Source organism: Lolium perenne, chromosome 4, assembly GCF_019359855.2.
Source record: "Lolium perenne isolate Kyuss_39 chromosome 4, Kyuss_2.0, whole genome shotgun sequence".
NCBI lineage: Eukaryota > Viridiplantae > Streptophyta > Magnoliopsida > Poales > Poaceae > Lolium > Lolium perenne.
The window spans coordinates 137,229,254-137,244,592 of record NC_067247.2 but is presented as its reverse complement, the minus strand read 5'-3'; the positions used below and the strand labels follow the sequence as shown (position 1 = coordinate 137,244,592).

General features: G+C 40.7%; 1 long non-coding RNA gene across 3 annotated transcripts; it reads right to left on the bottom strand.

Moving 5' to 3' along the window:
- Positions 1–8,237: 8,237 nt before the first annotated feature.
- On the bottom strand, positions 8,238–14,806 carry LOC127294002 (uncharacterized). 3 transcript variants are annotated; one of them, XR_011742844.1, is made up of 4 exons: positions 11,798–14,806; positions 11,597–11,677; positions 9,877–11,284; positions 8,238–8,887 (listed from the first exon to the last, which is right to left on the bottom strand). It is a non-coding gene; the product is annotated as an uncharacterized lncRNA (long non-coding RNA). The 3 variants fall into 3 exon arrangements; XR_011742845.1 differs by having other exon boundaries at positions 11,597–11,673; XR_011742843.1 differs by lacking the exon at positions 11,597–11,677 and having other exon boundaries at positions 11,798–14,805.
- Between the last annotated feature and the right edge of the window lie 533 nt (positions 14,807–15,339).

Genomic DNA, 15,339 nt, shown 5'->3' with positions numbered 1-15,339 from the left:
ATCCCCTCCCTAGCAATCGCTTGCTCGAGCGATCGGTTTGTGTCAGCGCGGAGCGCTCGCGCGAAAGCGCGACTCAATTCCCTTTCTATCACGTAGTGTTTTAATTGCGTTCACACGTGTTCACACTAATAGCTTGTATTACTACTTTGCAAGTTGCATGCAGCTAAGAGCGTTCACACTGCATGCATGCACATGCACAGAGCATCTCATGGATTTGCATTTAATGAGTCAACTTTTCAGCACTCTTTCATAATTTGTTGCATGCATACACATAGCATCTCACTCTTTTTCTTCAGCACGAGGCAGACTCTCAATTCTCTTTTTGCAATTCCCTTTTGGGTTTTATTTTCGTACGGTAATTCATATTTAATGGGGTCCTTTTGCAATTCCCTTTTTCGGGCCAGTGGTATTTAAAGGGAAAAATAACGGGTGGGAAGATCCACTTGCAACTCAAATGAACTACCACTTGCTACTCAAATTAAGTACTGTTTTAAGTTGTAAGCTAACAAAAGTTGCTAAAATATTCTAAATGAAAATTAGTTTTTAGGGTTGTTAGGTATTTATATTTACCGTTGATAAATAACGGGGCACCGGGTTGATAACTTGTAAACAAAAAAAGAATCGCTACATATTTTAAATTAAATTAAATTTTAGGGTTGATTTTTATTTATATTTACCATTGATAAATAGCGGGTCACCGGATTGATAGCTTCTAAACTAAAAGAGAGTCGCTAAAATATTTTAAATGAAATACTTTTTAGGGTTATTATTTATTTATATTTATTGTTGATAAATAACGAGGCACCGGGTTGATAGCTTGTAAAATAAAAAAATGTTCGCTAAAATATTCTAAATGAAATACTTTTTAGGATTGGTAGTTTTTATAATTACCATTGATAAATAACGGGGCACCGAGTTGATAACTTGGAGTCGCCACAATATTCGAAATGAAGTTAGATTTTTAGGGTTGATAGTTATTTATATTTACTGTGGATAAATAACAGGACACCGGGTTGATAGTTTCTAAACTAAAAAAGATTCGCCAAAATGTTTAAAATAAAATTAACTTTGGGGTTGATAATTTTATACATTCACCGTTGATCAATTAAGTACGGAGGGGTTGATTATTAAAACAGAGAGGGTTGATAACTTTTAGCCCAAAAAAAGTTTCTCGAAACATATCAACATGGGTGCTAGTTTTGAAGATCTCGTCGAGACGGATTTATTGGTGAAAGCGAATCTTAATTTGGAGTTGTCGTTTGAAAGTTAAAATGTTTTGAATTTTCAAATTTGGAAAAGATTCCGCTGACATCAGCAGATTCGTCTATTTTGTGCATGCATGCAGAACTTTCCCTCAATAGCCTGCAAGGGGTTGATAATTTTATACATTTACCGTTGACCACTCAAATACGGAGGGGTTGATTATTCGAATAGAGAGGGTTGATAACTTTTAGGCAGAAAAAAAGTTTCTCGAAACATATCAACATGGGTGCTAGTTTTGAAGATTTCGTCGAGACGGATTTATTGGTAAAAGCGGATCTTAATTTGGAGTTGTCGTTTGAAAGTTAAAACGTTTTGAATTTTGAAATTTGGAATAGATTCCGCTGACATCAGCAGATTCGTCTATTTGTGCATGCATGCAGAACTTTCCCTCAATACCCTGCACCAGGTTAATAATTTTATATATTTACCGTTGATCACTCAAGTACGGAGGGATTGATTATTCGAATAGGAGAGGGTTGATAACTTTTAGCCAGAAAAAAAGTTTCTCGGAACATATCAACATGGGTGCTAGTTTTGAAGATCTCGTCGAGACGGATTTATTGGTGAAAGCGGATCTTAATTTGGAGTTGTCGTTTGAAAGTTAAAACGTTTAGAATTTTGTAATTTGGAAAATATTCCGCTGACATCAGCAGATTCGTCTATTTGTGCTTGCATGGAGAACTTTCCCTTAGTAGCCTGCACCAGGTTGATAATTTTATACATTCACCGTTGATCACTTAAGTACAGAGGGGTTGATTATTCAAACAGAGAGGGTTGATAACTTTCCAGAAAAAAAGTTTGTCGAAACATATTAACATGGGTGCTAGTTTTGAAGATCTCGTCGAGACGGATTTGTTGGTGAAAGCGGATCTTAAATCTAAGTTTTCATTTAGGAGATAAAACGTTTTGAATATATGAAATTGGGAAATATTCTGGCTGACATCAGCAAATTTGTTTGTTTGTGTATGCATGCAAAACTTTCCCTCAATAGCATGCACTACAATCCAAAATTTGCCTAAAATGGAAAGAAAAAAGTGGTTGGAAACTGACCGCTCCATAAGAACCTGGCGTGCGAGCGCCAGCTAGGGCCGCCTCTGTTAGAGATGCTCTTAGCTACTCTGCCAACCGAATAACACTATGCAATACCACATATGCTAACTAACTAGAAGGACACGCGGTTCTCTGATTTTCCCGTTTGAGTTTTGCTTGTCATATGTACCCTCGTTAATCGGTCATCACTCGCATCGACGATGTATTACACCGAACTAAACGGGAAATGTGTATATAAAGCTAAACCATGATGAACAAATGTCTTGGAAGAACAACAGTATAGTAACAAACACAAACAAAAAAAACAAAGTACATATGTTGCTAATTTTTTTGACTGATGGACACATTTAGATTAGGTTGTTTTTATGTTTTAAGTTTATGTTTGTACAAATTCAGAAATTTTCTCAACTGTATGGGATGCGCTGGTGTAGAACGGCCGTCCCTATATATAGGGTGGTACTCCTAGTGTCTTCAATAACATTGTATCAGCCCTTGTGCCGGTGCTTATTTAGTACGTGCCCGTAAAAATGGTGTTAGATAACCGTTTGCACTACAGGAACGACGCGCTGCGCCGACAGCCAAATGTCGGGGTCATCGGTGTATGGCCTCGCCGGGGCAGCTCCAAATAACGGCCGTCGGCGTACCCATGCCGTCGGCGTAGAGGAGGCTACGCCGAGGGCTGCCTTCGGCGTCTATCTGGCCCTCGGCGTAGCACCAGCATGGGCTCCCCTCCCACCCGCGTCGTCATGGCACGCTTACGGTGTCAGCCAAGACGCCGAGGGCCACCCTCGGCATAGGCCGTGCCCCTCCTATGCCGACGGCCACCCTCGGCATATTTTTTTCTTTATTTTTTCTCTCTCATATTACTTTATATTATGTTTGTACTGCATTATTTATTTACTAGTCTGAATTATGTAAAAACTAGTCTTCAACCCATGCATCGCATGGGGCTATCGATATATTGAATGTATATTGACTTAATTAAATATTGGAAACAACCTTAAGGGCTCAAAGTTGTAACAACAAAATAGGAACTGATTAGGTTGAAAATAGGTAACCCGTGTAATATGAACATATATTTCAAATTACAGCAACTAATGCATATTTTAAATTAACTTTGAATTAATATACCAATACGGAAAATACTACAACCTCCATGATTTTTTTTATTTGTATCTCCATTAAATTTATTATCTTTCGATTTTCATTTGTATCAACCACAAATTATTTAATCATACTTATATTGACTTAATTCTAATAGTAGGTAACAAAAAATAATGATCGGATTAACTTTCCAAAATTGAAATGGCTGAAAATTATATATGTATCTTCAGGTTCGAAATTTATCTAATAGCAAGAAAATAATTCTGCATCCAATATAAATAGCACCATTTTTAGGACTCAAAAAATAATGAACGGACCAATTCCTGGAAATAATATAGGTACGAACTTTATATATATCTTGGACTGCAAAACTATTTGCAGCAGCAAGAGTATATTTCTCCACGAAAAATCAAAAAAAAATCAACTTACAGTGTTATATCATGTCTTAAATATGATATACTCAAATTGGAAAGATGAGATACAGAGTTCATTTTTGAACTGGGATAAATATTGTAGCTGAGAAAGATGAGATACTCAAATTGGAAAACATTGTGCACGGGCTGGTTTATTAAGTTCTACATTACTACTGTAATTTTGAGGTAGCAAGATCAAATCTACCTATAGTCCATGGTGTAAAGATTTCTGAGAAAGTTGTCATGAAATTATACGAACCAAAATCGTTGTAAATGTAGGATATAGTAACTCAAAGTTCTATGAAATTAACTGATGATTTTATAGTGCTCTACAGAACATTAAAATACAGTGACCGAAAAATAAGTTCAATGGGAGTATTGTGAAGTTTTTCCAGATAATTTGCAATTAAATTTACTGAACAAATCATGCGGGGAGGGGAAATCAATTGAATTATACAGCACATCTATTTACCTATTATTGTAAAACAAACATCTATGGTTGAATTCCATCTGTCCCTAAAATATGTGTGGTCTCACCTTTACCAGTTCGAGTCAGCCCATGGAGAAGACAACGCTTGCTTTCCTATCGACACGGGAGAAAAATGCTGCCCAAATCATCTTACGTGAATAGTGTAATTGGACGGATGGAATACTTCTGTTGCAGCCATGGAGAAGCGGACCCGCAAAATATACCTGACACTGCTATCGCTGCATCCATGGAGACGCTCAACCGAAAATATACCTGACCCAGTGGAGAGAGAGAGAGCTGTCGGGAGGCAAACGCTGCTTCTTTACCTTCCATAAATCGGAGCCAGGCTAGGGATTAGATGGATGTATTCTCCAAATGTACCTGAACTGGAAGTGAAATAAGTTACCTTAGTTGAATCAACCAAGTGTAAAGAACTTGCCAGTGGGCACATGTAGTTGAAATCCTGCATACGACATGAAATGTGAACTGAATCGAACTTATCATATTAGAATAGTACAAATGAATGGCAGAACAATAGCAAAAAATCCTAATAAATCTTTCATGCATCGCACACAAAAGAAAAAACTTGCCACACATGTTATGGTAGTTGGAAGGAAATCCCAGTAGCCAACCTTTTCAGAATCCTACAAATGAATAAGAATCTGATACCTTAAGAATATATACATGGATGTTGCTCCTGTAAATTTCGTATTGTTCAAATAGAAAACTTTCCAAACATCGGTTTGGAAGGGTCAAGTTTACGCAGGAAACTATCTGATGTGTATCCTCTTCTGTATCAAGTATTTCATTACATCTGTAGAAATATCACTTGTCAAATTAAACTTCCTGCTAGAAGAGAGATGACACAGTATTTTGCATTGCCATATATGAAGATACCCTATTAACAACAATCTTCAACTCACACCGAATTTAAAAATAAGCTTAATATAATGCGAGAGCCACTGTAACAAAATATGGTGTTTTAGAACTGCAGAAGGGCACTATACTCCACGTATAATTGCCTCCAAGATATGTAAGTTTATATGAAGAAACCCATACGTCTCTATTTCTAATTTAAGAAACTCCAGAATGTTTGTATCACTGAAATCTGGAACACACAATTTATCTTCAGATTGTAGCTTGGTATAGAAAGAGAAAATAGTTTAATAGATCATGGATTGCATAACTTCATAATTGCATCAAACAAAGTTAAACATCTAGGACTGGAAGTTTCATAACTTAACTGTGTACATATATAATCTCTAGAAGGATCTTTCGTTCTACATACAAAAAGTTTTCATGTTGCAATAATACTCCTGGTACATCTCCTTAGTGCATTTTTATGAAAAAATGAAGCACCAACCATCATGGGCAGTTAAGGAAAAAAAAGTCATGCAGCGTCCCTGTTTGTTGCAGAATAGTAAGGCTTCTCTGTTCTGATAATCCTCCTAGTACATGCATAATTTATGTAATGGATGGAAGTTAATTTTTATCAAAGATGGAAAACCATCAGTGATTTCTCTATAAAGTAGACAACGGATGGTAATCTTCAAGTATTTTGCTGAAAAACCAAAGATACCGAGTGTTATGGCATTCCATACCCTCTCAAGGTGAGCCATCATATGACTCTATTGAGGCTCAAAATTATAGCATCACAGAAGTACACACTGTTATTGTTCTCCCATGTATTTGTTTTACAGATTATGAATCCTGAAGCAGTACATCAATTTCTGTTGTTCTGAGCATTTTCTTACCCATGTATTTATGCCTTCTTTAGCGTTGAGAAAAAATCATGACTTTTGAGTTACTGGTGTTCTCAAATATCAAGCTGCAAAAGTGAACTAATTGTCACGGTCAGAACGAAAAATCTGTAGAATTATACTGTATGAACTATTTAACCTTTTGTGTAGCGGGTTGAGCTATTGAGGAGTGAGAGCAAGCAAAATAGTACTCCCTCCGTTGAACAAAGGATGTTTCAACTTTATCTAAATTTGGATGTATACGTGATTTAGTGTATAGATATACATCTAAATTTAGACAATATTGCGACATTCTTTGTTGGGCAGAGGGATACACACAATAAAAAAAATGTTTTTTATTTACAAACTCTAGGCTAGCCCAGTAAACTATCCCAGGCTTCTCCCCTACAAAGTGAACTGTTGTGCGTGAAAAATATTGGAGAACATGGAGCCTCGTTGTTATATTCTGCATGGCAGACTGGTTACACATTTCATTGAACATGTGAAAGGTGTACGGACCTGGAATACGGTAGTTTAGCTCTTGTACACAGGGAATGCAGTGGGCGGCTGCTAAGAAATTCAGAAAGATGGGGCAAGGCATGACTACCAAGTACCAAAACAGATAACGATGCTTACATCTAATTGTGAATTGTTGGAAAGTGGAAGCAAAGCATAGAGACGTCCTGTCCAGCAATTACGGCAGACCGTGAGGGCAATGACGGTTGGAAAGATGTGATCTGGTACCTGAGCGGGCGTGTGGATGCACATGTTTAAAACGCATCTGGGCTTCCGCTGAAAACCTGAAGAGCGGATGCGGAGAAGGCGACCCGACCGGCCGGAGACGTGCAGATCGCAGCTGTGTATTACGCCTTTCGTTGGGAGGAACCTCTCCATGTCCGCCTACAGCTCGCTGTCTAGGGTTAGGGATTTGCGGTGGATTTTTTTTTCTTCAAGGGCGCAAAGGAGACGTGCAGGTGGGATGAAAATTGAGGACTCTTTACCTACTCCATCCTACGACTATAGATAGGTAATTGAGAGATCGAATGGTTAATTTTCTTAGTTGTTGAGGATTAATGTGGTGGTTTGATGGGAGTCTCTAATTTGTAAATATATACTAGTATAAATGCCCGTGCGTTGCCACGGGTCCTCAAAATGTTATTTCTCAATGCATATATATAATTCACAATTCACTATAAAAATTCAAAACAAATCAATGATATTATAATATACTACAGCATGATAATACCATTGTTTGAGACTTTAAGTATCTACTATTGTCAAATACCATGCCACATAATTCATGAGTTCTATATTGCTAACTTTTGAGCAATGGATCCCTGACTCTTTACTTTCAAAATGCACTCACATCTGTGAATAACGCTAGCAGGTATATAGCAATTTAGCTAAATGCAAAGATGTAAAAAGGCAAAAAAATCATAGAACATGAAAGATGATGCAAAACCTGAAAGGTGATCTAGAATGCAAAATGGCAAATGACTAATAGTGAATATATAATACCTATTAGTGGTAGTAGGATTACAATCAGCTTATTTTCAGGCCAGAGCATTAGTAATTTGGGACCTGCATCCTTTTGAGCCCAATTTTGCTGCTCATCCTCAGGTTGCAGGGCGGGGCGGGTTCCGTCTGGCCGCTAAGCACCAAAGCGGGACAACTCCATGTTTGTGGACTCTCGCGGCTTGTAGCTACAGAGCGCTAGACTCAAAGCATCTCCAGCCATCTCCCCAGGAACGGCCTCAGCACCTTTTTTTTCATCCGGATGGACGAAAACGGTCCAGTCACTCCCCCAGCTTCTCGTTTTCGTTCGGATTTAGGACTAAATCCGTCCGGACTCGCCAGATCATCCTCAGTTTCCCGGTGCTGCCGGGGACTCCGGATGGAGCAAACTCCGTGCTTTGGCCCGCGTGTCAGTGAGATTAGCCAAAAACTGGCGGCCGTGTGGGAGAAAACGGCTGGAAAATCGTTGCTCCCCATGCCAAAAATACGTCCAATCCGGATCAATTTTCATCCGAAATGTGCCCCGAGGGCCTCCAACGGCTGGGGATGCTCTTAGCGCGGGACAGTGCGGCAGGCCGCATTATCCCGCACCATCCCGCGTACGTACAATTGTAAGTAGCTTGCTGGCTGATCGATCGGCAATCGCGGGCGTCAGTGCTGACCGCAGCTTGCTGCTGTCTGTGGTTAGTTTCAACAAGAAAATGCCCTTCGTTTGCCAATTCATACATTTACAATATTTAGGTAACTATAAGTTTTTAGACCAGAGGGAGGGACCTGGACCTGGACCTGAACCTGAACCAATACCACACAGCTTGCTTCTATGTTCAGTCGCTACAACATGACAACACCATGATTGCTACTTAATGAGTGGCCTGATCTCCTTTCCCCGACGTCCTCTCCAACCGCTGAAGCCAGATCCAGCCTACCTTCGTCGCCCTATTCCCACCCCTGTTTGTCATGTAGGAGTTGGGGCTGCCGACGCCGTCGTGCCGCCATCCCCAAAGCTTCCGTACTCCTCCCTAAGCTTGTGTCAGTGGCCTCCATGGCCACGCTGTCGTCCGCCTCCTCTCTGGCCACAACTGCTCTCACCTCTTTCAGGTCGGAGTCTACCCCGTTAATGGGTGGCTCATGGTGGTGCGCTTTAAGGGCACCGCTCCTGCAAAGCCACCCCACACCCCTGCTTCCTTCACCAACTGGTCGCGTCCGTGGCCCAATCCGCGAGTTCGCCCCAGGTGCCCTTTCCGAGCCCTTGCATGCTAGGATGAGCTTCCTTCCGAGCATTGGATATCATTCTGGGAAGTTGATCTTTAGGGTCATTAGGAAGTTACCCATTCCTGTAAAATTAAGAGATATGAGTTGTATTAGTTTACATGATGTGCCACACTTAAAATAAACATGACATTTCACAACAAGCAACATGAATTATCAGTTAATAATTGATAGTCTTGAAGATACATTAGGCCTCATCCCAACACACAAGGCGCATCCAAAACCTGAGGAAAACCATCCACCGACGACTCCACTACCACATTGAAAAGCATACAAGCATCAAAGGAGTTAATAATGGATAGTCTTGAAAATACATTGGGCCATAGTCTGAAATGTTAATTTTGATGCATAGCTAAAATGGTTATTCAATCTAGTTTAAATTCATCTGGTATGTTAAAGATAAGTTTTTCCCATCTTGGGAATCAGGTAGAAGTTAGAAAATACAACTTCAGACTAAGAAGAAGGTAGGACAAAGGTACTCCCGCAGAGAAATAATTATTTGCTACAAATCTACATATAAGAAGCATTAAACTACTGGATCCATATTTTACTACCGCAGATGCAGCTGTATGCTAGAAGTTACAGGGAACACTTGTAACCAAAATACGGAAGAAAAGAATGATGAAATAATTTTCAGGAGCATAAGTTGTTATCTTGGTGTAGCTGAATAGTCGTAAGATTCGAATATGATATTCAGATTTCAGAATAACAGAATCATATCTTAGTTTCCAAAAGAGTGATATCTCCATGCTTCTAAAGGTCACATCATTGTAGCTATGAAAAAACACGAGTAAACGAAAGATTTAGGGACAGCAATACATCATGTGCTGCCATCAGTTAGCAACCTTCCATTGGTTCCACAACTCCATGTGCATGTGTTTGGTACAACTGAACATATCCTAATTTTTTTTGATCAAGAACCGGTCGTAATGAATCCTGCTAAATCTACTGTACCTACTAACCAGTAATAACCACAACTGGAAATCTGGAATACAAGTTAGATCTAGCAGGGTTGTGATGCACATGCACAAAATCTGGAGAATCAAGCATGTACCTTGGACAGATGTTGGGTATTTCCGTTTGTAGCTGCAGCGACTCCTCAGATGCACTTTGTTCTTGGAGGAGAGGAAAGGGCGGAGAGAGGATGCAGGCCTCGCGGAAGTTGACGGCGACGAAACGCAGGCTGCAGTTGGCGAGGGAAGCGACAGAGGAACATTAGGCGGTGGAGGAACAAGTTCTCCGTCGAGGATCTAAGCAGGCCAGCCCTGAGGTAGAGATGGCGGCGCCGCCACTGTCGACCCTAGCTTCAGGAACTCCTAGAAGGTTCTCGGAGAGGGAGGGGAGAGGAAAGAGCAGGTCGGGGCCCCGGGTGTGGAGGCGGCGTCCGCGAGAGCGGGAGGTCCCGGGCTCTGGCCGTCGGGGAGTTGGGAGCTTCAGTGAGATCTGAGAGCTACGCGGGCTTTGCGGTACTTGCGGCCTGTCGGTGGACAATGCGGAGTGACCGCTTCATCCCGCTAGAAACGAAGCGGTCGGCCCAGCGGAGTTTCGCGGGTGTATTTTGCGGGGCGGTCCAGCGGCGTAGCGGGATATCCCGCCCCGCTTGCAACCTGACTCATCCTGCAATTTCACAGCATTGTTCAATCCATTAAATGGCCTCAAATATTATTATATTGCACTGCAGTATTGCAACAAAGCCAATTCAACTCATGTGGTCAATTCAAATAGCATAAAAAATCCTCATTTTAAGTGTATGTGCTGAAATAATATGCTTCTCTTTAAACTCGTGAATTGCAAGTTGCACCATATTCAAATTTGATTATTGCTTTCTACGGATCATCTTGAAGAAGCCCTTCTTAGTAGCCATTTTAGAACACAAAATTATATACATGTCTAGAAAAAATGCATTTAACTTTTTTTCCTTTTAACGCTATTAAGAAATTTCTCTACATCATAAATTGGGAAGGAGAGAAAACATAAATGTCAGTTAGTCCATCTAACATTACAACAGTTTGACCAAAACATAAATGTCAGTGAGTCCATCTGTACACTGACCTTTATCTCAGGGAAAACACATGCGTCTCCATAAATCTACTTTGAGTGACGTAGACAATAAGGCATGCATCATTGGAAATACTGAGGGATGTAGACACACCTGAGGTGCTTGCATATCGCAGTAGTAGTGCCACTCAGACCAAGCGGAGACGGGCAGGCACCGTCCTCGCCTCCACCACCAAGCCCCCTTCCTCCTTCATCATTAGTCGTCACCACCATGAGGACCCTACCTCCCCGTACATGCACATATGCGCAACGAGCGTAGTCAGCTCCAAGTGAAGCAAATTTGACAGTTAACCTAATTGATCGTGTTAATTTCAGTTAAGCAAAGCACCTACTTTTTAAGTATGATGACTGACTTTGTTTTGTTGTTGCTCCAAGTTTATATGGCAGGAGCTCTGTTGTTTAAACTGTTTCCAAAATGGAAGTAATTGTCATGTGCTAATGGGCCATGCGTCAGAGGTTACTAATTTCAAATAAAAAAATCTACCAGGAAAGAGAATCAAAAGGATATGGAAAAAAATGGACAGAGAGACTGACTACCAAATGTGAGGAAACATTTACAGAGGTTAAATCATGACTTCAAATAGATTAGAGCAGTTTTCTTCTAGTTCAAAATCGACATGAACGAAAAAATGAACGGATTCCTTTAGATTGGATTCTCTATTTGTAGGTCACGATCAGGTCCGTATCAAAGCAAAGGTGCCTGGAAATTAACCCACATTCTTACAAGCAGGGATCCTAGCCTAGGCCCTGAACTGAAACCTCACATGAGCCAGCTTCATTCATATGTATAGCCCTGCCTAGCCACAATATTACCAAGCTCAGCCAAACAATTATGAACAATACGGTTACAAAATAGAATATAAAAATAGGGTGTTCAAAGATCAAATCTGGTGCTATAGTATTGTATAGAAACAAACCTCGATGGGAATGTCCTGCATAGATCGTGCAATCCAAGAGGAGGAGAGATGCAAACCAACTTGGGTCTTCCACTTGTTGAAGATGACTCAAATCCATCAAGCAACATCCACTTGAGACCATATTATCGTTGATGCCCAAAATTTGACAAGTGAACCAATGACTACTCATCTCCCACCTGATTTGAGGTTTCAATAACAAACAAAAAAGAGACACGTTTTAAACTTCATGTGAGAAGAATCCTTGAAAAAATGCAGACTTGCCACATGATGCTAAGATAATAAATCAAGACCATCACAATGCTAAAGAGTTGCAAAAACAACTTATTTAAGTATGTTGGAATAAAACCTTTCACACAGGTGTTCAACATGACGTTGTTGATTAACAATTTTCTCAAACTACATATGCATGAGAATTAATTACAAAAATACAATATCATGAAGAATTGCGCATGTAAAAAAAAGGAAAATGACTCGATCAAAAGATTATTCTACTTTAAATAAAAGCAATTGTTATGGTGAAACTTCTAAAGCAATAGATCAGTAGAATATTCTTGATCAAGTTCAAGGGATGCAGGTCAATATCAACACCAGTCACACAACAAATCCGTAAGTTATTAGGGCACACAATAACATTGATTTATTGTTCATGGTACTAATGGACAACTAATTAGGCACGCCATTCTCAGCTCCGGGCCTTGCTGAATGCGTGGACTATGCTTGTGTAGGGGACGCAGTGTCACTGCCATGGAAATAATAATTGTAAGCAACAAAAGAAGAAATGGAAGAAAGCTAATATTTCAACATCATGGAATACCAATGAAGGGCAAGTGCCTACGCACCAAGAGATATCTCCAGAAGTGTACACCACGAATAATCAACAGTAAGCACCTTTGACATCACGTATTACTAACATTTAAGGCGACGATCCATGTGTGAAAATAGAATACACATTTCAGATCTTACTGAACATGATCCTTATATTGAAGTCGTTTTTGAGCACACGCATCACCATTGTTGCCAGAAAGCCAGTCAAGAGAAGTACCTTTACACATGAGTTAATTATGAAATACCGATGAAAGGCAAGTGACCAAGACGGGCACAAGCTCGGCGAAAAGCGAGTCCTTCAGCCTTCTGAACATGATCTCCAAAGCTTGTATACTCAACAGAAGTAGTCTGAAAAGAGACATATCCAAATAGTTGTTACTTAGCTCTGGCCCTTGCTAAGAAAACAGACATACATTTACAATAGTTTAGATTCGGTCATCAACTGGATATAGAACACTTGAACTATTAGTTAATGTGACAAAAAAACACTGAGATGAGCTTGTGTCAACAATGGAACATTGAGTGATAGTAGGATCCTCACTTCGTCATGTCCACATAGAAATACTATGATCCATTTAAACATTTTCCATATGCATAGTACATGATCAACTAACTATATACACTGAACCTCTGAGTAATATTGTAATAAAGAAGAGTAGCGTAAACCCAAACAGATCCAGAACAGAGCCAAATGCAAAACCATTTCTGACGACAAGAAAAAGTTACCTCAACATCAGTTCCATGGAGGGTCAGACGATAGATAACATATACAAATTTCCAATCAGATGAGTAGATGACGTTGTGAACCACCCCAAACCATTCTGCCAAGGATTACAAAATGGTAGAAGAAAATTAGGGAATGTAGTTTCTCAACAGTTGGCCTGCATTGAACTTAAGCCCTCCTCAAGAGGGCACATAAATTATACTACCACCAGAATGTTACCAGGAGCATGCATATTCAGAATTTTGTTGACGATGTGCCTGCAAGAGGCATCAACAATGAGATCCCAAACCCGCAAAATTCAAAAATACATATATAACTTGTATGTTCATACTACATGAATTGAAGCAAAGAATGGTTAAATTAACAATGAGCTTGCCAAGCAGGCTTCTAAGGATCTCAGGAGAAACAAACAAACAAACACGATAAGATGCAATGCCCAATTTATTTTTCCGCTCAAAAATTATCTCTGGTTATTTTAACACAATGGTCAATCTATAAACTGAAACACATATGCTATTCATTATTTTAATACATATTCAAGTGATGACAATAGAAGTGCCCATTGATGGCGTGATCACAATTTTCCAATAGAAACACGATTATATTTCGTCCTAATTAGACATGCAGCAGCATCCTGGTAGATTTTACCTCTACAGGATAAATCACCAACTCCAACACTGAAAACAGAACGGGTGCAGACCAACACTTCAGATGCAATTCCATTTCAAGGAACGATAGAACATGAGATCAGAGTAGTTAACATATATAAAGTTTTTGTGCAGTCTTAGGGTTTATTTGACCGACTCCATGAATCCACCCGTTAGAGCACAGTAAAATAAACAGCGTAGTATGTATTTGCCCTCAAGGGCACTGCTCCAACATAACCTAATTCATTCTAGAAACAAGAAGGAATCCGCAAATTAACTACCGCCATATGCAACAAAAGGTAGAGTCTACGTGAATGATTAGTTGTGATCGAGGGGGCTCACCATGGGTGGGATATACTTGAGGGCGCATCCAGTGTCCTCAAGACGCGTCTTCAGGAAGGAGTCGGGAGCCCACTTCCAGTTCTCCCGAGGACATCGGCGAGCGGATTGCTGATGCTCTCGATGGGGGCGACCTCCCTGCTGCTGGTGATGTCGTCCTCCGAGTCCGACATGGGCTCTAGATGCGGCACACACAACGACGCGCGGGCCTTCCGACAAAGGTACTGCAAGCGGGGATCTGTGAGCCGGTGGATATGGGGTGATGGCCAGGGCGGTGGACGGACTCGGGGTGGAGCTGGAGTTGGAGATCCTCGTTGCAAGATAGGCGAGAATGGCGGCGTTGGAGATCCGAGCGGCGGCTGGGGTGCACGATGGAGCAGGGCTGTGCGAGGGTTAGAGGAAGGGGGCGTTGGACAAAAGGTTTCATTGGGCCTAGCCCATGTGGAGGACGGACGAGGAATCGACGACCAAAGGAAACGACGAAGCAGGTCACATTATTACTACGAAACGTATTGACGTATTGTGGGCAGATGGCAGAATAAGGAACCTATTTAGTCTTTTTAAGTAGTAGAGATATATATATATATATATATATATATATATATATATATAAGATGGTTCTATTTTTTAAGAATTGGTAGATGGTATTGTTGCCTGCCAAAACCCACCGGCGAGTAGCGACGAGCAACACGAAGAGCCGGGAGGGTTCCAAGACTGCTGGTGGGCCCTGGTCCCTCGGTCGTCGTCCCGCAATGCTCTGGCACACGTCCTGACGGTCGCAAGGGCGTGCCACCTGACCTATACCTGGTCAGGGAGGTGTTGGATCGCTTCGATTAGTTTCCTGCATGGTAGACACGTAAACATTAAATGAGCCTCGATCGGCTCTCAGGTTACCGTGCTCATCGGCTCAAAGAGCCGATTGACCCATGGTTCATGTTAGATCTTGCAGTAACATGGGTGTCCTGCTTCATTAATATTAAGCTAAATCGATCTACGACAGTTTAGGG